The 27,976-nt window shown below is 42.8% G+C and overlaps 2 long non-coding RNA genes across 15 annotated transcripts in view; one reads left to right on the top strand and one right to left on the bottom strand.

Annotated features, from left to right (window-relative positions):
- The window catches only part of LOC148222472 (uncharacterized), a 30,717-nt gene extending 15,620 nt beyond the window's left edge, over positions 1-15,097 (top strand). The window contains exons 1-4 of one of the 2 annotated variants that reach the window (XR_015806012.1): positions 10,484-10,514; positions 10,774-10,958; positions 13,320-13,481; positions 13,760-15,097. This is a non-coding gene — a long non-coding RNA (uncharacterized LOC148222472). Of the gene's footprint in view, positions 1-10,483; positions 10,515-10,773; positions 10,959-13,319; positions 13,482-13,759 lie in introns of those variants that run through there. The other variant, XR_015806011.1, reaches the window with a different exon arrangement.
- On the bottom strand, positions 604-27,976 carry LOC148222471 (uncharacterized). 13 transcript variants are annotated; one of them, XR_015806001.1, is made up of 7 exons: positions 23,928-27,976; positions 21,383-21,501; positions 16,609-20,117; positions 15,446-15,576; positions 12,991-13,060; positions 6,947-7,340; positions 604-1,301 (listed from the first exon to the last, which is right to left on the bottom strand). It is a non-coding gene; the product is annotated as an uncharacterized LOC148222471 (long non-coding RNA). The 13 variants fall into 13 exon arrangements; XR_015806010.1 differs by lacking the exons at positions 6,947-7,340; positions 12,991-13,060 and having other exon boundaries at positions 604-1,305; positions 23,928-24,633; positions 25,041-25,131; positions 27,639-27,976; XR_015806003.1 differs by lacking the exon at positions 6,947-7,340 and having other exon boundaries at positions 604-1,305.

The raw sequence follows: 27,976 nt of genomic DNA, 5'->3' as shown, positions 1-27,976 counted from the left end.
ATCAGCACGAAAGGGATGGTGATTTCATCCCATTTTACATGCAAGCTCCAAGTCATCTTGAACTGGGAGTATCTGCTAAGAGTAGGCGTGTCCATTATTTATTAGCAGTTAGACAGTATCACTTGTCAGAAAATGCAGGAAAATAGGCTTATTGTGTTTTCTTGCCCCATCCAATGTGTTTTTATTGTTTATTTTGATTTTAGGACAGAAACACTAGAGGAAAAGTCACCAAATTAAATGTTTGCCAATGTTTTCACAGAAATATTTGCCACTGGAGGTCGGCTCCACATTTCCAAGAGTAATTTAATAACCCAAATCTATTATATCAAAAATCCCTCTGGATTCCTTACAGACTAGAGAGATGTTCATAGGTCATTTTAAGAACATCAACATATACTTTGAAGATAACTCCAGAATCCCCTCTGTGCTATAGATTATTGTTGGACAAATTGTCTCTGAATCTATTTATTTGTATATATTTCTTTTTTGCAGTGTTATGAGAAAGCATTGGCTTATCTAGCTAAAAGTGTCATGCTGTAGTTACACAACTGCACTGATGTTTGGCAGAGCAGGCAATACTGACTGAGAAAACAATGGAACAGATTAAAAGTTACCTAGGAAAGATTTATTTACACAAAATTGTTTAGTGAACTTTACAGTTTAAAATCACTCCAATATCAAAACAGATGCTGTAAACAATTTCACTCAATCCTGCTGCCCAGAATGCCTGAAATGATGATCTGTGCATTTCTTGAATGCCTTTTGCATCTTTCAATGTGCACATTTTTCTTTTCTTTCAAATGGAAAAAGGAAATTTCACTCATGCAGTCTCAAAAAATTGACAAACTTTAAACAAAAAACCATTCAGGTCAAAATGTAGGCTGGATTCATCAACCTTCAGGTTACACTGTGGCCAGCAGGCAGGCAGGAACTCAGTGGGTGCACAGAATCCTCCCTGGAAATGCTCAAAGCCAGGTTGTTTTTTGGCCACTCCAGGTTGTTTTCTGCCCAGTCCAGGTTCTCCTGGCTCGGTGAGGCTGATGTTGCCTTTGCTGCACCTGCACTGCAGCCCTGGAGCAGCACCACTGTGGTGGCACTCAGGGACACTTGTCCCCCCAGTCTGCCTCAGCAGAACCACACTCACAGCCCAGCAGTGGGGACCAGGGGCTCAGGCCAGGCTGGACGTGCAGCAGCATCAATTCAGTGCCAACAGAAGTGAACGTGCTGCACATGGAGAAAAGCTGGGCTTTGGGCAGTCAGAGGCACATCTTTTCTTCCAGGCATCTCCCTGCAGGCACAGTCTCTCTGTGTGACACAATAGAGACAACAAATTAAAGCAAGCAAATAAATAATATCTTCTAAGCCTTTTCCTTCATGGTGGGGTTTTCAGCGGGCACAGAAGGTTTCCTGTCCTGCTGGCCAGGCAGAACTTCCCCAGCTTGCTGAGCCTCCCAGGGCAGTAAAAGCTCCAGGTCCATCCTGAGTGCTGCAGTGCAGAGAGCAGAGCAGCCGGCCAGCTCTGACTGAGTGACCCAGCAGGAGTGTGAGTGAGGAAAACCCTGACCTAACTGGTTTTGTTGTTCAGACAGAGTTCCAGGCAGGGGCCAGCTGCTCTCCATCCTTCCTCATACCTACAACATGAGTTAAGAGTCACAGTTCGTTTTCTTGCCTGATCCTAGAGCAACACACATGCTTAAGCACATCTAATAAATATTTCTTCTAGCTCAGGGAAGACTAACATTTATTCTTGCTTTAAGAAAAGATTATACCCTCTAAGTATACCCTTTCATTGCTCTGGCTGTATGCAGCTGGTGTGGGAGGAACAGATCTCTGTGCATCTCTCAGGGAGTATCTGAGGTGCTGGGTTTTCCTCTGGCTGCAGAATACACTTCCTGATGCAACTGAAGGATTTCTGGGTTCTTGTTTTATTAGTGTTGTTCTAGCCAGATTCTGCAGGCATCTCATCCCAAACCAGCTGCATACAGCCAGAGCAATGCAAGGGTATACTTAGAGGGTATAATATTTTCTTAAAGCAAGAATAAATATTAGTTTTCTAACTGGTGATCTGGGAAAAGCTGCCTTTACTGCTGAACTTGAGCTTCTCAGCAAGGCAAGGGCAAGGCGAGTTTTTCTGGGGGAAGATTGGAAAGTGTTTGTGTCCCTGGATAGTCTGTGGAAGTGTGTGGGTGTTTCTGCTTGCTCTGAGGGCTCTGTTCCACAGAATACTTAGGCACATGTGTAACCAGAAGGGACGTCCAGGAGTCCTGCAGAGACAGACACTTCCAGCCTCCCAGCTGCAGCAGGATCCAAACAGTTTTCCACGAAATCTCATTGCTTTTCTTTTGTTCAAGCCAGAAAAATAGCTTTCATTCTGGCAAGTTACTGCCCATGTAGCAGCTGAATTAAACTCACTTTGAAGTACAGCATGTCCTCCCCCTCACAACAAAAAACACCCCTAATACAGGTAGGAGATCTTGCACTACTGAATACTACCTGGCTATAATGTGAAAACCAGAAGTAATTCAATGCCAAAAAGTTGTGAGAAAGTTTGTGCAAAAGCAACATCAATTATAGGGACTGTCTCATGCCACAGCTAATTTACAGCAATTTCATTTTACATTCCTTGGCCAGCACTGCTTATTTAATAATTAAATGGCCAGATGACACACAATCAGACTCAGAAGCCTTGAATGTGAATGAATATCAGTTTCTCAATTCCGAACGGAATTTAATAATGAAAACTTCCACCTACTGTTCAGTTTACCATATTCTGGAGAAAGCTGAAAAGCTGTGATATCCATGAGATCACCTTCGTGGTACTTTTTCCAGAACAGAACCTGAGCTATTGCCTCATAGGGGAACAGGATTTGGGATGAAAACCCCCCCTCTTCTCATCTTCACATAATGAGGTTTTCTGACTGGGATTCCTATGTCATTAAAACAGACACATCATTAAACCAGACACTTCATTAAATTTGAAAACACATTTAGAACAGAGTGTGGGATAACTTCCTAGAACTATAAAGAAAACAATGACGATTGTAGCAAAAGAAACACTTTCCACCTAACAATATTCAGTATGCATTGAATATCTAGTATTTAATATGCATTATACACAGTGCCTTGTGCTGTATAAAGACACTGCTTTTCTCAGCACATAAACATTTAATTGCAATGATGTCTCACATTTCAGCTGCAAAGCTAGACACATATGTTTTCTGAATGTGTCAAATAAGCAAGACACCAACTAGCCTTGGTGTATTGAGAAGAATGTGTTTAAACCACATGCCAAAGTAAACAGGAAAACTAAACTGTTGGTTGGGGTGTGTTTTTGTTTGTTGTGGGGTTTTGCTGGTAATTTTTAAGCAACCCAATATTTTATTGGAGTCCTAATACATATTAAAATGAATATATATGAAAAAAAATTAATTCATCTACAGAATGAATTCACACACCCACCTAAAAAGACACTTGAAATTTTGAAGAGTGTCAATGTGCCACTTTGCTCACATATATTTTCCTTCTCCTGTTTATAAATCCAGAATGTTCCTAAATAAGTGACAGATTTAGTTAGACTAAGTTTTAAAGTGAAACTGCAGCAGACACCCTATTTTGTACAGAAAACCATCCTACAGAGAAGCAGAACGGGGGCAGCTGCAGGAATTAAAACTTTGTGTCAAGGGGCTCCATGCAGATGAACTGCCAGGACAAAATATGGAGGAATTCCTTACCCAAGGCAATAATCCCCATCTGCAAAATTGTTGAACAAGGTAAACTGAAAGTTTCCCTGATAAATTTGCATTTCATGAGTAGAGAAACATTTACTTTATTCGCTCAGCTGTATCATGCCTGATAAACGTATTTTCCCATCATACCTTCTGGGACTTCTTTAAAGTACCCACAGAATTAAAGCCCAAACCCATAAATTGTAGAACCAGAGTGAGGGAGATGGTGAGAAAAGCATCACCCCCATACAGCAGCCCAGGCTTGTGCCAGATTAGTGTCTGCATCACCATGGCTTGATGTAAACAGAAAAGAAATTTCCTGTCTTGGATCAGGGCATGGGGGATTTGACATGTAAATAAGGGGAGGATGAAAGGGTAAAGCCCCTGAGTACACACAACAACAGCCTCGTGAGTAATGAGCCCAAGTCAGAAATGCCACTGGAGACTCACACTTCCAGTGAATTGCTTCCAAAAGCCTGATTTGCACATTTGTCCTAAGTACACCCTGGGATTGCTCTATGAAGGAGAAATACCTTGTCTTCCAGCCATTCCAGGGAATAAACAGGCTGGGATTTAATTCAGGCAGGTGTTGGCTGGTGATGAAGCTGTGTTCATCCACCAGCTGTGTCTGTTTACAGGGCATCTGCTCTGCTCAAACGCGGCAGGGTGATGCTGCAGTTTATGCTGTGGGCCAGCAAAACTGAGGGAGGCTTTCCTGCCTGCCCATCATCCATCCCTGGAAAACCAGTCTGTTTTGGACGTGAATTAGCCCAGTTGGTGCCTATTAAGCTGCTGCCTCAGACACAGAGGCAGGGTAATCGTGGTGAGGGATCTTAACACGCTTTGGGTAAGGCCGTTATGATGAGCACCATCCAGAACACCTGGCAGGATAACATCCAGAATTTTGGCTGAAAGATGGACTCACAGAGAGGACCCAAGGGAGAGAAGGGAGGTCAGGACCTCTCCACTAGCATTCCAGCACAAGGAGGCAGAAGTGCAAGACAGCCTGTTTGAATTAGGATGTTAGCTGGACTGGGATAGATGGGAATTTTTGCTGCAGAGAAAACCAGCATCCACTGGTCTGAACTGTGCAATACCATCAGGATCTCCATTGCTGGGATTGTCTCAAGATATTGCTTTTAGGCTTCTTACTATCAGATTCCACTTGAAAACTGTGTTTCTTTCTCACTTTGTGGATGCAGCATCTGTCTGCTGGGAGGGGAGGGATATGCATAATTAAGTGCAAATAGTGTTCTCATGATGCAATGCAGACTCATCTAACACTTCCCAGGTACCCCCATCTCAAACAACTTGGCAGGAATTTACCAGTTGCGAGGCTGGGATTTAAGAGCAGCAGTAAACTTGTGTGGTCCTGCAGAAGAGCTCCTGACACACAGTGCTCTGATCCTGCCCTTGGGAACAGCTGTGCAAGTCCACACTTATGGCGGGGCTGGTATTTTGAAGGGAAGCTTGGTTTGGTTTATGTCCTCTTCCTCCTTTTCCCTTGAGACAGCCTTCACTTTAAATCCAAGATCTCTACATTGAGCACAGTGCTGTCAAGCCACTGCAAGTGGCTGCTTTGTGTAATGTTCAAGAGACTCAGCGTAGGAGATAAAAAAACCCCCATAAGTAATCCCTATGGAAAGTGTGGAGGAGTGCAGTAAATTATATCGAAATGCAGGAGGGCCATTTAAGAGCAGCTGACTGGTTTGCTAGTTGTAGTTGTGCTGGAATGAAGAGAGAATGAACTGTCACCAGGGCTATGAGACAAGGGATGTGGCTCCTGAGTATGTAAAGAGATCAAGAACAGGCAATTGTGTGATTTCCATCTCTCCCAGCCCTGACATTTCCCCTCTGCCATAAGCACATTGGGTAGGATAAGCTCACTTTTTCAGCAAATGCTCAGTTGATGAGTGTCAGCTGTTTATCACAAATTTTTTGCCTTTTAGCTGGACCCCAAGGCATTTTTGACTTTGAGCAAAGGGAATTGAGATATGTATGTATGTATGTATGTATGTATTGATTGATTGATTGAGTGATTTATATAACTAAAAGTACAACACAGAACTTTCCTTCATGATTGCTCATCCCAGACTAAGTTCTTGCTACCACTGCTCCTGGCTCAGCCTTGGCAGGTGGCTCAATAAATTGATAATAAGCTGCACAATCCAACAAGGAGCTTTATCAATCAAAACAAGCCCTCAACAGGAATGTTTAATCACTCTTCTCTAGTGGGATCAGCCTAAACATAATGCTTTCATCCCAAGATAATGTTAGTCTGCAGATTTGGATCTGTTCTCACTGCTCCAGGGCTATTTATATCTTCATACCTTGAGGGTTTACTAATTAGCAACCTTCTTCCACACCCTTTGATATCACTAAAGTAATCTCAGTGTAAGGGACTGCTTTCTCATGGTATCTCTGAGGGAGTGGAGAACAGCTGGAATCATTCAAAGTGTGAGAGTTTGAGCAGTTCTCCAAGAGCAATGATTGAAAGATGGCAATAGCATTGCTTACGCAAGTGGAGCACCCAGACTGTGTCAGCATGGCTGTGGCTGACAGGATATGAGAGATATTCACTCTCAGCTCAGTCCAGAATCAGTAGACAGCAGAGTCATAGTCTGCTATACCTCTCAATCATGTTTTGTTCCTCCCCTTGCCCATCTTCCCATTTGCCTTGCCTCGTTCAGCATGTGGGGTCTTGCATAGGCAGAAGACTCTCAGCACAATAGGGGCAAAGTAACAACAAAACTGGGACCTGAATATGAGAGTTTCATGAGGAGTCTGGGAAAGCAGCTGAGAGCTTGGTACTGCCTGCATGGAATTACTCAGTGATTCCCACACTTCACAAACCCTCTGATGCACAGTTTCTCACACAGGACAGCTGGGATAAAGTGCTTGAAAGATGGAATTTACACTGCTGAAGTATCTTTTCAGGTAGTTTCTAATAACATGGTGGGTGTTTATTTAAAACATAATTGCTTGCATCTTTTTTCTTCATTACTAGCTTCACAGCTCCACAACATGAGCAAATTTAAAGGCCTGTCATTAACTTTGCAAGCTCATTCTGCAAAGTTCAAAACTGGAGGTGGGAAAAACTTTTTTCCCTGTTAAAAATGCACTTCAGACCACAGTGACCCTGATGCAATCCCATGGCAGCTCCTACTCAAAAGATGAACCCTCACAGGAAAACTAGCTGTTTCCAACAGCCCCTTTGATACCTGCCATTAATTGCCTGCTCTCATGGCAGCCTCCTGCTCTTTGCTCCTTTGTGTTCCTGTTCCAGCTCTTCCTTTTGTTGCTGGTCTTGCTCCTCTTCAGCACCATTTTAGAGAGGTAATGAAACTCTTGTGCTGATAGAAAGAACCAGATACAAATGGCTGTGAGAGTCTATTTGTGTCTATAAATGAAGCCAGGAAAAGGCTGTCCTGGGTTCTGGTTTCCAACTGCAGCATAAATCCATCAGTGAATGCACTACAACTGCAGGGAAGAAAGCAGAAAGGTGCCAGCAGACATCCACCAGCACCCTATCTCTTCATTCTCCAGAAGTGTGGAAGATGGAGGCTTTCACCCCAAACTAGATGAGCTGTCATTTCATTTGTTGTTGGGGTCTCCCTGCAGAAAGGAAGCAGGGAGATGGTGTCAGATCAGGAGCATTAAACACCTGGTTCCATGTCTGAGCTCCTGCTTGGCTGAGCAGGCTTGGGGACACCTTGGAGCACTGTCCTGGGTCACGTTCTGTTCTTGCTGCCCCTCCCCTGCCTGCATAGCCAGCATCACTGGGACATCGCCCTGCTGGGTCTCCCTTCCTTGAAGCAGATATTAATTGAATAATATCATCCATTATAATAACACCAGGCTAGGCTAGATGGGGCTTGGACCTGCTTGGTTTAGTGAAAAGTAGTTCCTAACCATGGCAGGAGGAGTGGAACAAGATGATCTTTATGCTCCTTCCAACACAAGTCGTTCTGTGATCCTCTTTCAGCTACTCGGGGAGAGGCATTTATTAATGAATATAGCACAAACTTTCCTTTTCCAAGCTTGATGCATGTAGCATTTACCAAACTCAGCCCTATCTCAGGATGATAGCAATTTCCTTCACCAGACGGCAGTTTTCAAAGGGAAAGCTGGCACAGGTGGCTTCTCAGAACAAAGGAAAAGACATAATAATATTTTTTTTCTTTTTCCCTTTGAATGTTTTGCATGCAAGGCTGTGTTAAGTACAAAGCAGATGACAAGCTAAGAAGATTGTTTTGGCTGACGCAGGAGTCCATCTCTGTTCTGGTGGAAAGAGATGACAGCAACATGTGCAAGACAGCCTGGCTGAACTGCAGCCTTAATTTGAGATGTTCACATCTCAGTAGACTTTGAGACAAATGGCCTTTATCTTGTCTTCCATATGGTTTTGCTTTCTATGTAGCAAGTGAATCATAACATTGGCTGAAAGAGAGCAGCTAAGACTGCACCAAGCTGGGAAAGGAGGGAAGAGGAGAGAAAAATTTGGAGGGCCGAGAGAAACCCTCCATGGAGGATGCTGATGGAGGATGACAAGATGAAAATGGTGCAGCAGTAATGAGCAGCTCAGGAGGCTGAAGAGAACCTGCCCAGCAGGTGGGGTGAAAGGCAGCTCATCTGGATGAGAAAAGATAATTTCCCTGGCATTGCTCACTCCCTCAGCTGGGTTTGGACCAAAGCACTCACTGGTCAGTTTGCTTCAGGCCAAGCACCTGCTTAGGTGGTTCAGAGTCTTGGAGGGAAGGTTACCTGGCACGACTGACATCAGCAGGAGTTCTGCTGAGGGTGACACTGGGACTGTGCACTCTGTGATGCTCTAGAGAAGAGGCAGGAGCAGCATGGGAGCAGGTTCTACTTCAGCATTATGATTACATTAGTAACTCTCACAGAGTCAGTTAGGAGCTGCACAGTTCTTCATCCCAGCAATATTTTATACCTTAACATATTAGTTGACAAGGTTAAAGAGATATGAAATACATACTAAAATCCAAAGCAAATGCACTCAATGAGATGGCAGACCCACGCTTCAATAAGTCTTTGGTTTTATAAGCCAATTTAGCCCAGGTCTATTAAGAGCTCTTCCTGGTGAAAGAGTGAGGGCATTTTCTCTGTTACAATCATATCAGCCTGTACTCTGGGTTAATGGAGATAAGCACTAGTGCCAGATTTTGTTCTTTCCCTGCATGTAATCTAATGCCAGATGGTTCTGAATGGGTATTAAATTCCTCATGTGCATGACCTCCCCAAGGTTTTTATCATTAGAACCTTAAAATAATTCAGGGAAAGCTTTCCCTAAGCCTGACCATAAACCTCCTAATGAGGAGCTGAAGTCACAAAGAAAATCCTTTTTAAAATTCCCATTTGGTGGTTTTTTTCCCCCCTCCATTATGACAAACAAGCAAGAATTCAGAGATGCCTTTAAACTGTTTTAGTAAAAAACACATTAAAAAATGAGTGTTCAGGTGAGCAGTTCAGGTTCCCAACAGGGTTCAGAGATGTAGAAACTGAACAGCCATCTTCAGCCTCTAATGCATGGGCCAATAACATCACCATCCCTCAAGGCACACAGAAGTTACTCCATCAGTAACTGACTGTTTTATTCACAATGCAACTTAACACCTTGTGTCAGAATAAATGTGATCCAAGGTCAAATGTGAAGTTCAAATGGGACCTTACCTCACTGAAGTACATGAACACCACCTTCACACTAACTGGATTTATGCAAGAGCAGCTGAATTCCCAGAGATTTTCCTAGGAGTTTTCTGTCCTTCATTTGTATGGGGGATACATTTTAATGATTTTATGTTTGATTTTCAACTTGCTGTTTATTGCATTGCACCAAGCCTTACTTGCTGCCTGTTACTTGAGCACGTAAGAGAAAATTGTTCATATCCTCATGGGTTTTCTGTACTTCTAATTAGTGGATCATCCAAAACCAACCAAAGTATTCCTGCAGCTAAATCACATGCTGTGAGAACCGGGAGGGGTGAGAAATAGTAAAAATAAAATTAAAAAGTTTCAGAAATTTTGGGGTGTCCAAACTGTCCAAAAAAACTTTACAAGGGCCTTTACACTATACATGTAAGACTCAGCTCTCATTAATATCTATTTCAACTGGGAATATGCAACATCTGCAAAAAACCCCTGTCCCTGGCCAAAACCACAGAAGCAATCACTCTGAAAGAGTTTAGTTTGGGTAACAGGCAATTGAACCCATTTCATGGGGAGAGCATTCAAATGCATGAGACCTTAATCTTGGGACCATCTTGCCTTGCCCTGAAGTCCCACACTCACCTCCCATCACCTAGGAAGGTGAATCTGAAAGATAATATGGTACTTCCAAGATCTGACACTGGAGCAGAGCCACCCAGCATGGCAGGAGACCATTTATTTAGAAATAAATAAACAAAATATAAATAAAACCTGCCTCAACACCCAGAAGTACCCTGTCGTGTCACCAAGGATGGCACCAGTGTGCAGCACAGGATTTCCCCAAACCAGAGTCACTCTCACATGCTTCTCATGAAGCCACACAGACAGTGCATGTGCAGGCACCTCCTCAAATTCTGCCAGAAATGCAGGTGGCCTCTGGAATGGGACAGGCAGGGACCCTTTGCTAGAGCTCAGAGCTGAACCAGGAGCACTGAGCTCTGTACAGACACAGAGAAAACATCTTGATAGATAACAGCAGTTCCTTAAATGTTTGAATATCAGTCTGTCCCTTCTTATCTGCAGACCCAGATGTCCTGCCCTCATTGCAACCTCACCTCTTAGGTAAGTTTGTCCTCTTCACCCTAATTCCATTCCTGGTTTATATTCACTGTTTATGTCCTTGTGGATCCCCACATCCAGTCTCCAACCATCTCTCCTGTTTAATTCTCATTGTGTTGATCTCCACACTTTCTTTACCAGCTTTGTTAGCAGCTCATTAGCTTCCAGCATCTCCCTGACTCGTGTATTCCAACCGAAGCCCCTCTTACCTGGTTCTGGTCCCTGTCCACCCACCCACTCCTGATAACCCTTCCTTGGGCAGCTCCACTGAGGCCAGCTTGATGTGTCATCCCCATCCCAAACTATCATCTGACCTGGAAGAGGTGTTTGTCTGGACAAGGAAATAGTTCATGTGGTGAAACGCTGGCAAAGACTTAGGGCCAAAGCCCTGTCTGAAATTGGAAGGCATCAGAGCCGGGAATGGAGCACAGCCAAACTGAGAGACAGGTAATTGCCCTCATCACCCCTTGTATGATTTTCCTCCCTGGCACCCTGGCCATGCCCCAGCAGCACCATTGTTGGCTGTGGAGGAGCAGCAAGGAAAAGGCAAAACTGGGTATGGAAAGAACTAATGAAGCTGTGCAGAGCCCTTCAATTCATCCTGCAGGCAGTGAAACCCTGCCCAAGTGCAGTGTTTTACAGCTGCACGCAAGCTATTTGTTACCCGGGCCAAAAAGAAAAAAAGAGTTGTTGGTTTCTGTCCATTCCTTAGATGCCATGTTTTAAAAGAACAAAGGAGCAATGCTGCCACCAGGCCTCACCAGAGAGGGACGTGCTGGAGGACAGGCCACTTGTCCTGGGGAAACCTAGCACTGAGCTGGGGTATGGGACACAGCTGCAGGACCCGGGATGCTCCATCTCTGGGGATGGGGAGCATTTCTGGCACATCACCCTGGCACCTCCAGCAGGCCAAGAGCAAGGAGGGAGGCACAGGGTGAGCGGGCTTTGCTCTGCAGCACTTTGGAGACAAAGCAATTTACTAAAAAAGGAACTTGGAGCACTTCAGCCCATCAAGCATCGAGGCTGTGCCAGCTCTCCATCCCGCGGCAGTCCCCGTGACCAGGAGGAGGAGGAGGCAGTGGGAGGAAGATGGAAACAGACACTCTGCTCTGCACTGGCAGCTCAAGGGTCTCAGCCAGCCCAGCAAGGGTGGGGAGAAGCAAACCTGCAGGAGTTTGGTGGCTGGTGTCACCAAGGAGCAGCAGGACACTGGTGGGGAATCTTTCCCTGTGTTTTCCCCTTCCCACTCCTGCTGCCCAGTGGCACTTGCACGTTCCTCAGGGCATGGACCCACTCCTGCAGGGTGTCTGTGTCTCACCCATCCCTGGACACCACACCCAGGAAGGCTCCCCTGCCCCAGGGGTACTGCTGTGGGTAACAGCACTCTCAAAAACACAGTTCTGGCTACATGGATAATATCAACTTATTATAGCATTTCCCTTTATAGCTGTGCTGCAGACGGTGTTCTCAAATCGCAGTAAAGCATTCTTGCTTTTTCTTTCCATTCCTCAGTGCAACTTGACAAGTTTTGTGGTTCTTTTCTTAATATGTGGGTTTATTTTATGTCACTGAGCACTGGCAAGGACAGAGAGGCTTTTAAGTCACAGTAATCTGAATTTTAGAAATAACAAGCTACAAAGATCCATGATTAAATGTGGAGCACGCAAGAGCAGCAAAAACAAGTACTCTGTGTTCTTTAAAAGATCATTTGGGTAACAGTGACATAACCTAAGTGCCCAGTTGCAGTCCAATTTAATCAGCAAATATGCCTCTGGAGCAGAACCATCTAACATAAGAAAAGAAACAGAAATACAGTCATCACCAGTAGGAGAAATTAATGCATTCCGCTTAGACAAAGATTAATTATTATGAATCACTCAAAAAATATATTTCCCCAAAGTGGGAGTACGTGGTCTTCTATTCATCAAGTTGCTTTCAAATAATCATTGAACATCTAAAGACAGAAGACAATTTTGTTCACCCAAAATAAGCACTACAAAATGAGGACCACCGTTTTTTGGCAGTATTTTGATCAAAAGTAGTTGCCCAAAAGTAGGACAGGCAGAATGCTAGAATAAATGTGTATAGGTGCAGAGGACTGCTAATTTCAGTATCATTTTTCATGTAAGAGTTTTCCTGAAAATCAGTGCTGATTTTTCTATATAATTTTTATCGTAAGTTCACCAAATTAAATTTATATTTGCTACTAATTTTGTCCAGTTTAAAGGCCTCAATTATAATCTCAACAGCATCTCAAAAGGGTCATAAATCAGATTAAAAGCCAAAGGTTACCACAGTTAAATGTATTGGAGAAAAATGAACATGGTGGTTTCAGGAAGGGGAGGAGTAGGCATCTTATTGAGGTCTCCCTTTTCATAGGGGTTGTATTAAAAATACTTCAGAAGAATGATGGTGGGACAAGTATGTCTGAAACAGACTGGGTTATTAACATCAGGCTTGGCTCCCCTGCATCACTTACATTTCATTTCCATTTGTCTCTGGGCAGTCTCTGGCATATTCTTGTGACAGTGCTCTAAGAGACCATTGCTCTGGGTAAGACAATGTGCAAGAACAAGAACACAGCCAAAATAAAATTACTTTGTCATTTACAAGAGAAAAGAAAAAGTGCAAAATTAAAGAACAGCAGGAAGCAACTATGTTACCAACTGGAGAATATTATTTTTTTATTAAATTTATGTATATGGAAAGCTTCTTCAGTGAAACATTTCCCAAACCATCACCCCATATTCGTGCCTTAGCATTCCTGGTGGGATTGGAATGAGAAACTTGTTTCCTTTTACATTGCAGGACCAGGGTGAGGTGCAAAGGAAATATCAGATGATCCTGGTGGATCCCTTCCAACTCAGTATATTTAATGATTTCTATGATTGATTTAATCAGCCGGATCCCAGCTGCTGTGGTTGACTTCACAGAAAACTTTATCTGGCAGACTGAGAGATGGCCTTCCAGGTAAAGCATTCTTCCTTTTCCAGTAGTCTGTTTCTCCAGTGTTAGAGACACAGTTTAAGGCTCAGGCCTCACCCAGACCAAGCAGTGCTGATGGGCAGGGCTTCCACTGACATTTTTTCCATTACAAAGTAATGTTCTGCCCTAACATACTTTGTTTGACACCAATAAATCAGGGCAGCTCTTTTAATCATACCAGAGACTGAACTAGGCCAATTTTTTAAAGGTTAAAAAATTTGGTGACTTTTCAAAAATCTGGTTTTTTTTTTTTTCTTTTTTAGTGCCACAGTCCAGCACTTCCTGTTCCTGGCAGCAGCTCAGAAGTGCTCTGAGACATGCATCTTTTTGTGTCAGTTCTGACCCAAATGAAATGAAGAAACCTTGGAAATCTCACAGGAGATGGATTTTTGTGAGTTTTCCAATTTAAAGAGGTGGAGATAAACCAAGATAAGTGTCTGAGAAAAGATCTGCAGCATATGGAAGATTCATCTATAACTAGATATGTCTGCCTTTGTTTTTATGGCCTTATACTTTTCTAGAGATATGCCTACAGGCACTTGATTAACACTGGAGTAGTTATGTAAATGAATGAATGGAACAATAGATGTAGTAGAAGAAAGCCTTCATTCTTAACTCTGACAAATGCTTACTTTCTAAAGGAGAGATTGTTTTAATTGGCCAGCGAGTTCCTTAGAATGGGTTACAAAGGACAGGGAGAGGACCTTCAAAAGCCAAGCAATTCTGAGGCTTTTCCCAAAGAGCAGCAATGATAAAAGAAAAATGTCGTGCTTGTTTCTGTTACTAATAATTTAAAATGCTAATAATTTAAAAATGCTGCACTCTGTCATCAATCTCAATTTGCCATAATGAGCCTTGCAGGAAGTTCAAAAGTTGCAGCGGAACAAAAATGGGCTTAAGGGATGTTGGGCAATTCAGAAACATGATTCCAATTGCACCAGATAATGTCTGTGTTACCCTCAATAATATTTTACTATTATGCCTGTTCTAAAGTGGAGGCTGTATGCATGTATAAGCACATATATATTTATAGATATACATTAATATAGATCCCATGTGTCTACATAAATGTTCATATTAACAAATGTCAAGGGGAAGAATCCTTCAATAGCTATAAAGGTTTAATTTCTTATCTAGTGTGTTCCATGTTTTACTTGGTTGAAGGCCTAGTATTTACATGTTTAATTATCTAAGATTTCCCCTCTCCCAAGGAACACACTGGTTTGCCATGTTCAGTAAAGTCATGAAATGTAGAATAAATCTTTCTAGTGGAATAACTACATGATACTAAACCCATGTTTTATCTTATCCTCACCATGTACTTCAGTTTCTTTTAGCGTATCTTTGTAGCAACCAAACTTACCATAAATTAGTCATGTTGATATTACAGCTGAATTTAATTTCAAAGTCTCTCAGCAAGTTGTTAAGCATTTGTTGTCTAGGTCACTGCTGAGGAAATTTGAAAATTCTGGTATGATTTATGAATATTACTATATTAGTACTTTATAAAAGGCTATGGGGAACACAAGCACATAAACCTTTGTTTCATTTCGTTCCAGTAAAAATTTCATTTCTTATAGCAAAATAAACAAGTAAATCAATGTTGAATGATTCTGTTGTTTTATTACGTAACTTATAATTTGCCTTTAGACATCCAAGCCAAGTAAAATCTGAAACCTTGCTCATTTTTGTTGAAACATAATTAGTTAACACTTAGAATTATTCTGCAGAGATTGCTTCCTTGAATGGCATCCGTAATGTGATGTAAGAGAAGAAAGTCCAGGAACAAAAGGCTTTTTTCCCCCCCTCTGTACAATTATCTTAACCCTATTATTAGCCAATTTCTCAACGTAAACCTTTTTCTTCTGAAGTTTACTCAACTGTTCAAGGGATAATTAGTTCCCTTAAACTCTGACAACATCAGTGTTCAATTTAAGAGATGCTGTTACCTTGAGATTTGACGTTGTAGGAGTTGCATGGACACAGAATTCTGTTCCTCATCATTCAGCCCATCCCCATAACTGGGGCACAGTCCCATCTGTACCAGTCTGTCTCAGCTCATGGAATGGGAAATGCTGAACTGTGAGAAGACAAGGTTAAAAGAGTCAAACCTTTGGCCATTTTTGCCAAATCACAAGCTAATCACAGCTTATATTAATTACCAGCTGAAGATTCAGCTCTCCTTTAAGAAACTGAAGTCTGTGGGAATTGCACACGGAGGAACACAGTGACATTTTGGAGGATCTGGCTGTTGCTGTGTAAAGCACCAGGTCTGTTGGCTTCTGCAACACCATGCAATGAAAATGTCCCTCACACCAGTGAATTACTAACCTAAGCCAGTATAATTTCTAAGTTATTGTAGGTGTATATATGTTAGCTTCTCAGAAGTATTGCAGACATTTCTCCATCACTGGGAGGCAGTAAGCTCCAAGCTTAATGAGGTTTTCTCTTGGGCACACTGCTTCACCTTAGGTGGGTCATTTAATCTTTCTTTCTCTGTTTTGCTGTCCATAAAAGTATGATAATATTGGCTCACATCACCTGCTGAATAAGCCAATATTCAACACAAATAGCTGATGTGGGATTAATATTTCTAAAGTACTCTGTTGCTGAGAAATGCTGTCAGTCCAAAGTGTATGCTGCTATAATTATGGTGTACAATAGAAATCAGGCAGCTTGTGGCTATTCCTGAGCCAGCCTCTGTATCTGCTACCTGACTTCACATGTACATGCCCAATGGAAAAGAGATTTAAAAATAAAAGTGTCCTTGAAACTAGATAAGAAACTTCCAGCCAGTGGAGAATGTCCATCAACACTTATCTGGGGCTACAGATTTTTTCTAGTTATTTCTGTCTGATTTTGTTTCTTCACATAGTCAAATCCACCATTCTGGCCAGTAAAGGAGGAAGGGACTGCTTTGAGAGAAGGATTGTGGTAGGTCAGGGTACGGTAGGGTTTGAAAAGACCCCTCAGGGTTTTGACTCATGATGTTTGCCAAAGCCACGCAGCTGATGATGGCAGAGCACGAGGTGACACAGTCCTGCCACCTCCACACAGCTCTCACTCCATGCCCAACAAGAGGATCCAACAATCCACGCTGCTGCCCACTCACCAATGAATTGAAGCACATAACTACTCCCTTTGGCTGGAAATTCCCAGAGGAAGGGTGACTGGCCCATTCTTTTTCCATCCTCAGAGAAAATATTAGTTTTATTTTCGGAGGTGAGCATTACATAGCTTATGTCGAAGCCTTGTACAAATCCTAATGCAGCATCTTCTGCCACAGAGCAGGAGGAACAAGGAGCTTGCCAGCATGCCTGGAGAGCTCAAAAATATTTTTTTTTCTTTAAAACTGTGAAGACATCAGAAAGGGCTGAAAGGCAGAATGAATGAGATTCCACTTATACTAAAAAACTGCTGAGCTGAATCTTCTCCTTCTTTCTTCCGTGTCTCTTGAACTTTCTTCCACCTGGAGAATGCCCTGAACGTTTTGAGAACTATCAGAAGCAAGAAACAACCACTCAGTCACAGCTGGCCCAAGGCATTTCTGAAAAATAACTCACTCTGTTCTCACTGTTGGGTAGTGGATTTTCCAGCAAAGTGGAACAGTGGGTAGAGCAGGCTTTTTTCCCCCTGAACTCCAGGGAATGCCTATAGATTTCTCAGCATCCACCAAAGCAATGTCATGGTGCAGCTGTACTGTATTATACCACCCCAACATGTGTCCCCACTGCCCTACAGATTAGTACACTTTTGAGGGGAGGACAGCATTACACAGCTGCTTTGTCCAAAGCGTGGGTTGGTTTATTTGCATGCTGTTTCATTATGAAAAAAGATGGGCTGCTAGCTTCCTATAAAATGAAGAAAAAAGCCCCGAAGAAAACAACAGCCTGGAGATAAAAAGTCCCAAAGTTCTAGAAATTGTCAGCTCCAAGAAATGTGGTGGGTGTAAAAACCACAAATTAAGCTTTACATCCACATACAGCATGTATGTTTGTTCTGAACAATGCTCAATGGTGAGAGTGGGGAGCCCTGTGAGCTCTGCCTCCCACTGCAGACATGCCTCCCATTCCTGGGCATAGCAAACCCCCCAAAAAACCTCTGTCTGTTCTTCACAGCGCTGGGCAGGGTTTTGCTTCCTCTTTGCAAAGCCCTTTCCAGCAGGATGGAAGTGGGCTTTGCTCCAGAAGCTGAGGGCACATCCCCAGCCGTGTGTGAGCAGGTGGACACAGCACCACCTTTTCATTTATGGGGAGCTTAGGAGCCACTGCCTCACTCCAGCTCCAGCTGAGGACTGGGTTATGCTCAGTCTTAGCCCAGATCACACAGTGTTCACCTAGCACAGGGAATGAGACAATAATTCATCCTTTTTAATCTACAATAAGTCAGGAGAGGACAGAAAATGCTAGTTATGTGGCTAATATTTGCATGCTGCCATTCATTAAAAACTCACTGAAACTCACTATGACTCAAAAGGAACTAAATTAGAGATTTTTCAACCAACCCTCCCCCAAAATTTGAATAACATGGATTTTTAAAAAAATCTTTTAGCAAATGCACAAAATGAAATGAACATTAAAACATACCAAATCTATTTATCATGAACATCCTCATCTCTGTGAGATATCTGTAGTAGCTGAGGGTATTACAGAGACTATAATGCACAGAGTGCTTTAGGGTGAGAAAGTGCTTTTGAATAGGTTATAATTCATTTAAAACACACAAAATGAGTTTTAATGCATGCAGTCAAAGCATTAGAAACTCTTTTAAAGGAAAGGCTTTATAAATATTGGGTTATTCAATAGATGTAAGACCTCACTGATACAGTGAGTGGAAATGAAAATTACTATATAAAACTACTTTTACTGTGTCCTTTGCTGCTTTGGAAGTTAATCTAGATGCTATTACATCTTTACATTGGTATTACATCTGCTATTACAGAGATGACAACTCTGTATTAGGACTTAAAATCTTCAGTCCTTCCAGAAGATATTACACAACTCACTTGCACCACGATATTTGGGAAAACTAAATGTTTACCCACCTTCATGACTTACTCAGAGAAGCTGCATGGCAAGTGCACATAAATCTTTCAACTGAGACTCAAGCAATGAGCAGGAGCTACTGAATTGCTGGCAACGTGAGCCAATATGAACTAATATGAACTTCATGCAAAATTTTGCTTTGGCCAGAATTGCCGTTTGGAGTGAACTTGTAGTAACAGGCTCGTCAGAGACCTGCCAGGGAGTCTCTCTGGCAGGCTGGGAGCTGCAGCTGGAGCTGCCTCTCCTTCAGTTTGCCCTGAATTTGGGACATGCTTGTGCAGCTCTGCTATAAACTTTAGCTGGAGTGGAGACAGACAGGAACCCGACAGACCTGAAGCAGAATCTCAGGATAATCCCAGTGCAAAGTCGAGCCTTGGGTGAAACTGCAAAAGTGAAAAGTTTATTGAGGCTCAGACTGGGTCTAAGGCCATCTCATCTGGGCTGAGGAAGCTGTGGACCCAGGAGAGATGAAAGCATGCAGTTTGCTTGTTTTAATGACTGTCTGGGATGTCTGTAGCCAGAAAGGCATCCCCACCCCTGGATGAGAAGACTCAGCACCTCCGTGGAGCCACACACAGGGAGCTGAGTTCCCACCAGACAGGAGCTCAGTCCATCCTTCCATCACTGCTTACTTGACCACTGGCACAGCAGTGAGGCAAGTTTCACTGGGAGAAATATCACCTTAAACCTTTCAAGAAACCAAAGAAAATCCCAAGAGGACAAGCTTCATCAGCTGCACCACTGATTCCAACAAAACACATCACTGCCCTCACAAACTTTGTCTCAGCAAAGACAATATTTGAGTTTGACTTGCTTTCTGCTCTCCCAAGTAAAGAGTTGTTGTTCCCTTAAGAAAGCTCTTCCCTGTTCATAGTCAGGAAGGTTTCCCTGATATTTTTCCAAGAGTTGTATAACAAATGGCTGATGAAACAAATAACAAGAACAGGCCAGAGAGAAGAGAGGAAATATCTAAAAAGATGAAAAGGACAAATGAGTCTTCAGAGAATATGAGCTATAGAGGATGCGCTGAGTTTATGTCTGGTAGATTTTGCTTCATTTCCAGTAATTCATGCTTGGTATGTTTCTAGAAACAGATAGATGAAATATTTACAAAACCCACACCAGTGGATCCAAGACAAGTTGTGAGAGAAAGAAAAGTTTTCTTAAGTTTTGACAGTCAAAATAGATTTGTCAGTAGGCCAACACACAGAATTTTCCCTTTCCAACTTGGGCTGAGAAAAGCAAACAGGATCATTTCTTCTGTGCCTCATTTCTCTGTCCAGTGGCTTTGCTCCACCACTGCTACCCCTGCACTGGATGGTCCATGGACCTCAGCCAGCTCCTTTCTCTCACAGTTCTTATTCTCTTTCAGGAGTTGAATAGTGGTTAGTCCAAACCTTCAGAGACAAAGGCACCCAGCAGATATTCTGAAAGCCTTTGGTCAGGGGTGTCTGAACAAGGTGCCATCACTGCTGTCAGGCACTGGGACAAGGACAGTGAATGTGCTGCTGGCACACACCACACAGTCTAGTCTTGACACTGGGGAAGACTTCAGAGGAGTTCAGAAGCAGAATATCTAGGAGGAGTAAGGGGAAAAAACCCCACAAATAGGAGACAAAAAGAAAATTAGAATGAAAAAATCCTATGTTGTGTAAAATTTGCACACAAATAATATTAAAATAATGCTAATTTATAGGCACATTATGAACAAGCACTGCTTGTTATTAGCAGCATGGTCCTAGGATCACTTTGCACATCTGTGTTTTCCATTAACACCAAGTAGCAGCCTCTGGAGCACATGTTGTTCTGTGTGCATCTACCCTGTGACTGTGAACACCAAAACTGTCTGGCACACAGATATTGGGGAATAATTCCCTAGATATGCTGTGCATGTATTCACAAGTAAAATATGCAGCCACACCAGTGTGCACACAGAAAACACTCAATTTGTATGAGCAAAACAGGAGCTCAAGGCAGGGCAGTACTACAGAGACCAAGCCCTGAACTGGCAACAGCAATCCATCAGGACCTGTCGCTGCCAAAAGACAGTGTGACAACCTTTCAGCATGAGCCACAGCTTAATTTTTGTCTGGGCTGGTTTCACCAGCCTTCCCCAAGACCCTCGTCTGTGAATCCAGAATCTAACTTGGACAAGAACATGCTTATTCTGACCATTTAATGCATTGCTTAGGGAAATTCAGGTGTAACTAAGCCCCATAAACTATCACTACCTCCTTCTGATAAAAGTCACCTAGCAAGCTAAAAATTGTATGAGTAGCAGAGTTATTTTACTTAATGAAGTTTTCATGTATTTTGTTTTTATAATATTAGTACAAAGGAAACTCACACATACAAATGGAAATTTCAGGTGACAAATTCCAGCTGATTACTGGCAGTTAGCTTCTAAAGCACAACCTGATTGCAAAAACTAGAAATTTTACCATTCTTATTAAACCAATTCACCATTGTCTCAGCAATTCTCTGTGTCTGTTCAGTGATATTTTCCCCTGGGATAACAGTATCCATAGCAATTTTATGGGTGGGGTTCAGATCAAGGACATGTGCTGCTAGCTGGAAAATTGCATTTGATCTCTGCTTTTCCTTATCTCTTTCAGGTTTTACTTTCTCTTAAGTTTAAAGACACTTTAATTAAAGAAATTATTTCCTTTCTTTGCGAGGTTGAATCAGAAGGCACTAAAATCAGTGAGAGTCTTTCCATTAATTTAGGGGAGCTTTACATTAGACTTTCAATTAGAAACAGTTAAGTGTAGAAGTATAAAGGAACCAAAGATAAAGGAGAGGGGAGCACGAGGTGGAAATGTTTCATGAACATTTACAAACCTCTAAGGTTTCATTTGGCTTCATGTTAAATTTAGGTCAAAGGTTTGGGTCAGCTTTTGTTCTCCTGAGCCCCCGTTTGCTCTGATCTTCTGTTCCAGAGTGGGATCTTGACAGGTGCACTGTGAAAAGGGAAAAATCAGTTTGAAAAGCTGGGCTCAAGACCTGCTAGAGGCAGAATGATGAGGCTTTGCAGTTTGTTTCTTGTCAGAGGGAACACAATTGGCTCACATAAAGTAGCCCAGCAATGCACTGAACACTGCAGGTATTTTAAGGAAATATCATGAGAGAGACACATTAGAATTAATGCTCCTGCTTGACATCTCTGCAGTCCCCTCAGTGATGACAAACCCTGGGGCTGTGCCAGGCCCTGAGGCAGCAGCATTGACTGCGTTTGCCACTTGTAAAACTATTCACTAGAGGACAGCATTTTGTTGACCAGTGGCAAAACACCAAATCTCCCACAGGGAGATGGATCACTCGTCCTCCAAAGGTCACAGGACACCAGGGTGGCAAAACCATTGTCCCCAACAGCCTTTGCCTGCCATTGACAAGAAACGAGTGAGGAACAAGAAGATTTTGGCACTTGTGACACAGAGATACAAATAAGTCAACTCCATAAAGAGAGATAGATCTTCAGGTTGATTTATTGTAGTTTTTATAATTTCTAGGTGATATTATGGGAGAATCAGAGCAACTTCCTGACATGTCTTCTAGCTAGCTTCAAAGGGAAGTAAAAGTTGAAAACAATGACTAAATTCAACTGAATTATGTTAATCAACTAGATACATTTAGAGGAGGGGGGAGGGGGCAAAGGGCAGCTCATATATGGAAAGAAAAGAAGGATGTTAGGAGCAGAAGTGATAAAATCACTAGCCCTGGGAGACAGCAGGAAAAGCAGGCAGCTTTTAGCCCCTGAGGACTAAATGTTCTGTCACAACACAATTCCTTCTGCTTCATCCCCAGCTTCCTGCTCCTGCCTGAGTCCCCTCCATGCCCACCTCAGCCACATCAGCACCAGGGTTTGCAAGGCCCCTCTAACCCAGACCACCAAGACCTGAGCTAACACAAAAACCTCCTGCATGGCTTGGGTGCGGCATCGCTGGATGGGGCTGGCACTTGTGTGTGTTTTGGCTCTGATTCATCCCGGTTAGTTTAGGCATTTAACCACAGTCTAAGTCTCTAATTCCCTTGAAATCCTTCTGCAGCCAGCAGAGAGATGTGGGCACTCCCAGGGGCAATCCCTGCTGTTGGAGGGGTCACTGCTGGGGCCCAGGACAGACCCTGCCAGTCACACCTTCCCTTTGCTCACTGCTGCAGGGAGCACGGCGTGCCCACAGAAGAACAGGGACAAAAATAGGTCCCTGACCTACTTCTGGGCAGCAGGCAGCCTTGAGAGTGGCTGCTGGAGCCGAGGGGGAATAGATCACAACCACACAAATCACACGGATGCGTTGTGAGCTGGGAATGACATTGCCTCTCCATGCTGGCTTTTCCAGCTTTCCTGTTGAAGCTTTTTCTCTCTGTTTTTCACCATTCTTGACACACAGACCTGGACAATTTCCCCCCTTTATTTTCTGTTGATATCACATTTTCTTCTGTGTTTATGTTTAACAATATTATTTTCCATGGTTTTGAAATCAGCTCAGGACGAGTTGTTGTCTCGCAACATTTTGGAAACAGCATTTACGAAACATTTTCAGCCATGAATATTTGAAGATTATTATATTGAAATCATTTCCAAATATGAGATTCTTTTTCTTCTCGAGGGAATCGTGCTGTTATACTTAAATCCTTTATATTAATTTTTTCCCTTTCTGATTTAGATTCAGACATACTGTGGATTTATATTATTACTTTTCATCAACAACAAGTATGTTCTCAGTGGTGTCTGCACTGAACAACAGAAAATACCTATTCCTTGGAGGAATTTTCTCTAGATAATTTTTTTATATCTAGTCTATGTTTTTAATTATCAATATTCTCTAGTGTTTAATCTTCCACAGAAACATCCAATATTTTTAGGACATCTTTTCAGACACCCTAATTGTTTCCTTGTGGAGACTGAACTGGATCCATGGGATGGTCAGCCTTAAATACCTGACGCCTTTTACTCTTGTTTTCTCCCATGGGATGGTTTATACCAGGTTGGCCAAAGACCTGCTCTAACAGAGGGACTGGATGCTGTATGCTACACACATCCAAGCAGTCCCACTGTAATCAGTAAGATTAAATAATTTCAAAGCAAACATTTCCTTTGTCCCATGTAAATAACATTTTCATTCTCATTTCAACTGGCTAAACAGCAAAACCATAGTTTTTTTCTTAATAAAAAGAGAATGTATTAGAGCAAATGCCACAAAGAGAAAAGTTGCTGGAAATTTCCTTTCTGGGAAGGGATGCAACAGAACTGGAGTTTTATCCTTGAGTCACCAATATTTGGGGTCAACCAGGGGACTATCTTTGAAAAAATTAAAACTCTCCTGAGAAAAAGAACACATTATTCCCATTGACCTACTCCAAAGAGGAAAAAAAACTGCAATTTTACCCAACACCTCTCATCTGGTCCCTGTTCATGCCTGGGAAGGTGCATTTCTTTCAGGGTGAGCCCGTTGCTGTCACATCCTCCCATCAGCTGAACCCTGGAGGTTTCTCTGTGTTGTGCTGCCAGGATGCTCCTTCTGTAAACACACAGGACAGGTCTCAGCACACCCAGCAGGAGTGCACAGAGCACTCCTTTTCCATTACAGGAAATCAGGCAATGAGGACTCAGCCCTCCCTTTGGTAGAGAATCACAATTTTTGGGCATCCTGTAGACATGGCTGTTTAGGGTACACTCAAAAGACCCCAGTGAATCCTTAAAACAATTCCTGAGCTGGCATAGCATGTCACTGCTGATGATGCCATTTGGGCTCAGATTTATGAAAAATAAAGTTATTTTGATTAAATAAGCGCTCACCTGTACATATACTCACACTTCAGAGGTTTGGGAGAATTAGATGTGAATGGCTGTTGATGAAACTCAAACACTGTGTGCTGGTGCTGGAATTCAGAGCCAGCTTTCCGGGATTAGGTGTCCCTGACTAACCTCAGCTGTTAGAAATTATTTTGGAGCTTGGCCCTGGCAGGTGAGGGGTCACTGTGAGGAGGAGAACAAAAGCTTTTCTTCTCTCTTCTGCCCCTGCCTCCTCCCTCTGTAGATTGGGCAAATGTGGTTTTAATTGAGAAATACAAATGTCATCTTCAAAGTCACTCTGAAAATAAAGGGTGGGGGAAAGAGAAAAGAAAAAAAAAAAGAAAACCAACCAAACAATTGGATTGCAATTTGTCAAGATTTTTTTAACTGTGAAATTGAACTGCAAAGTCTTAACAGCTGACTGATGAGCCAGTGGGGGAAGAAGAGAGACTGGGAGTGCTGGAGTTAGTCTGCACTGCACTTGAAATGCAATGAAATTTCCTGCTGTCCCAAGAAGCACCTAATATTTTGCTTTCTTCAAGGCTAGCCCTTTTCTGATGTAAATAATCCTGTAATCCCATGTCACCAGGAGTCTAGGGAAAACAGCTCCACCTTACGTGCTGTTCTTGGAGCAAGGCAGAACTGTCACCAAAAAGCTGTTTGGGAGCATCATTAAGTAATAAGGAAACATTTTTTCCCTCTCACCTTGCACTTTTGGAAGTTTCCAGGCTGGGAGGTGTTTTTGTTTCAGGTTGTGACAGCAATGGCTGCATATATGCTGCAGCTCTGGAAGCAGCTGTGAATAATGGAAAGGGCTCTGAACACAAGAAGTCACTGTGAGTGCTTGCTGTACTTCCTTAATGTATGTGACATTGACATAATACACCCCAGGGCTTTCTGGATCGGATGGCGTTTGCCTGTTCCACGTGCTGGTTTTATGAACAGCAATCAAGCTGTAAACATGTAGGCAGCTGAAACACATGTAGGCAGCGTGTGTGGTGAGTGGGGAGGGCAGAGCCAGGGTCAGGGCAGCAGAAACAAAGTTCTGCCATCAGAGGAGAGGACTCCTGCTCCCTGGCAGGGCTCATGGTGGGCAGCCTGGATGCCGGTGATGCTGCATCACCATTTTGTCTGATTGTATAACACACACAGCACCTGGAGACAGCTTTTGTGATGCACAGAAACTTAACCAGATACATGTCACAGGAGCTGATGTGTGAGCTGGGTACACTCCTCACCAATGTAGAGAAGTTAAAGCCTTCATTTCCAAGCAGAGAGGCTGGATAGCAGGGTCATCCAAGCCCCTCTTCTTAGTCTGTGAGGCAGTGGCCCATCAATCAGGTACACATTTCACAGAGCTGCATTAGTGAATCAGCAGCACTGAGAATTCTGTTTCTCCCTCCCACATCCCCATCCTTCAGAAGGAAAAGCAGGATTAATCCCTCTCTGATTTCCTCCTGTAACTCCTTCTCCTTGACACCCCATTCCAGCTTTCATCCTATCTGGGCTATTTAGTCTAGAGCAGGGAAGACAGAGAGGAGACATGATAAGAGTCTTTAATTATAGAAATGGCTTATGCAAAGAGGAAGGCAATAAATTGTTATCCACATCCATAGGGAAAACACAAAAAAAGTAATGGGTTTAAATGCAGCAAGGGAGACCTGAGCTCAGAACTAGAATAACTTCCTTGCTGCAGGGGTCACTGGGCACTGGAGGGGATTGCCTGGGCAGGCTGGGGGATCTCCACGGCTGACAGGGTTGAAAAAACACTTGAGACAAACAGGTCAGGAGTGGTTTGTGTGGGGGTGGATGAGGTGACCTCTTCAGGTCCTTTCTAGCCCTGCTTTCTTCTATACCATGGTAGTAACTATTCCAGCCTCACTCCTTGGCAGACAACCACGACAAAACTCCACTCCTGTGTTTTTTGGTACAAATTGACAATCGTGTGGCAGCAACACAACTGGGTCAAGGAACTGATGAAGCCAGAAGACAGGAAGATCTCTCAGCACACAACAGGCATAGCTGTAAGGTACTGCATCACCCAATTATTCTGCCTAATCCTAAACAATTTAATTTTCTCTTCAACAGTCAGCAAGAGAAACTCAAGCTCCTAAGAGCTCATCAGCTCTGCACAGGACAAGGGTTCACACTCACAAACACAAACTGATTCCAAAGCAGTGGCACCTCAGCAGCCTCTCCACAAGTAAGACAAGCAGAGTCACTTTGCCCTGTGCAAGATTACCAGATACCTTGGGCTGTGCTCGTGTTGGCAGCTGGTACAGCCTCATCCTGCACAGCCCTTGCAAAAAGGAGCATCCCTGGAGATGCTCTGCTCTGAAATGCACTTCTCACCAAATTGCACTGAAAATGGGATGGATCCTATGTTTACATAAGCATATCCTTAAGTGCATTGCTGGATTGGGGCCTTACCCAGATACATTTCAGGCTCCTGGAGGTCAGTAGGGATTGATTGGCTTCTCTGCATGACCTGGGCACTGAAAGCCTACATGTGTCAGAATGAGGATATTTTACAGTATATAATTTTTCTCACTGAGTTTTAGATATCATAGGCAGAAAAGATGGCCAAGAGCAACAAAGTCAGAATGTGGTCTCTTCTTCTAAAAGAGAGGCATGAGTGAACCCTAACAGATGTAACTTGTATCATTACTGCTGATGAAGTTAGCAACCTTTAGCAAGGAGACGTGATCAATAGCTACTTGAGAAGATACAGCTGCAGATATCCGAATGGACATGAACAAGGAAGAGAAGTGTAAAAGGCAATAGCTGAATATTTAAACCAGATGAAAGTTGTAAGGTAGGTTATTGACCTTGAAAGAACCAGAAAAGTAAAAAAATGTACAGGAGGGCAACAATAATTTATGTACTTACCCTGCACAAATATTAGAATGGCTTAATCAAGAGTGTAGTAAATTATGAACACAGTAGAGCTTTATTAATGATAGAGGACTTTATACAGAAAGGCTGGCATATTTGGAAAGTGGGGTAAGAGAAATTAATTTTAACTCTTTTGTTTCCAGGCTTGAACAGTCCTTTTTCTGCCATGCAGTTATCTGTCTTACACTTGGTAATTACATATCTGTTTCCAGATCCTTTGTGACAACAGCAGAACTCAATGTATGGAAAGCAACAGGATACCAGGAAGGGGCACCCATGGAGACAGAGTTGATAAGTGCTAAAAGCTTTATCAAAGATGATAAAAGCTAAAAGCAGTTCAACAAGGATCTGTTTCTAGCATTGTAGAAAGAGGTGGGAATTTAGGAAATGACAAAGAGGCTCTCAGACCTTTACCATGGTTACTGTAGTTGTGTCCAGAATCCCTAGTCTTGGATCATACATGCTGATGTCCCTAAAAAAGACCAAAGATGACCACCACCTCCCACAATCAAAGCAAATCAAGTCAAACCAAGCCAAGCAGGGTAAAGTTTGGTATGGGAACAAGGGGCCACAGCATGAAGTGGTTCACATGTGGTGGCACAGAAAGTTGGGCCAGGACCTCCACATCCCATTTCCCATCCAAATGCCCAATCTAGACCAAAGGAAAGAACATTTCTGTCAGCAAGAACAAACTTTTTTAAACTGGCTAAAAGAATTCTGATTAGGAAAAAAACCTCAACCTCCCC

This window comes from Sturnus vulgaris, chromosome 11 (genome assembly GCF_052056855.1).
Source record: "Sturnus vulgaris isolate bStuVul1 chromosome 11, bStuVul1.hap1, whole genome shotgun sequence".
Taxonomy (NCBI): Eukaryota; Metazoa; Chordata; class Aves; order Passeriformes; family Sturnidae; genus Sturnus; species Sturnus vulgaris.
The sequence above is the reverse complement of the archived record's forward strand: the minus strand, read 5'-3'. Positions and strand labels throughout refer to the sequence as shown.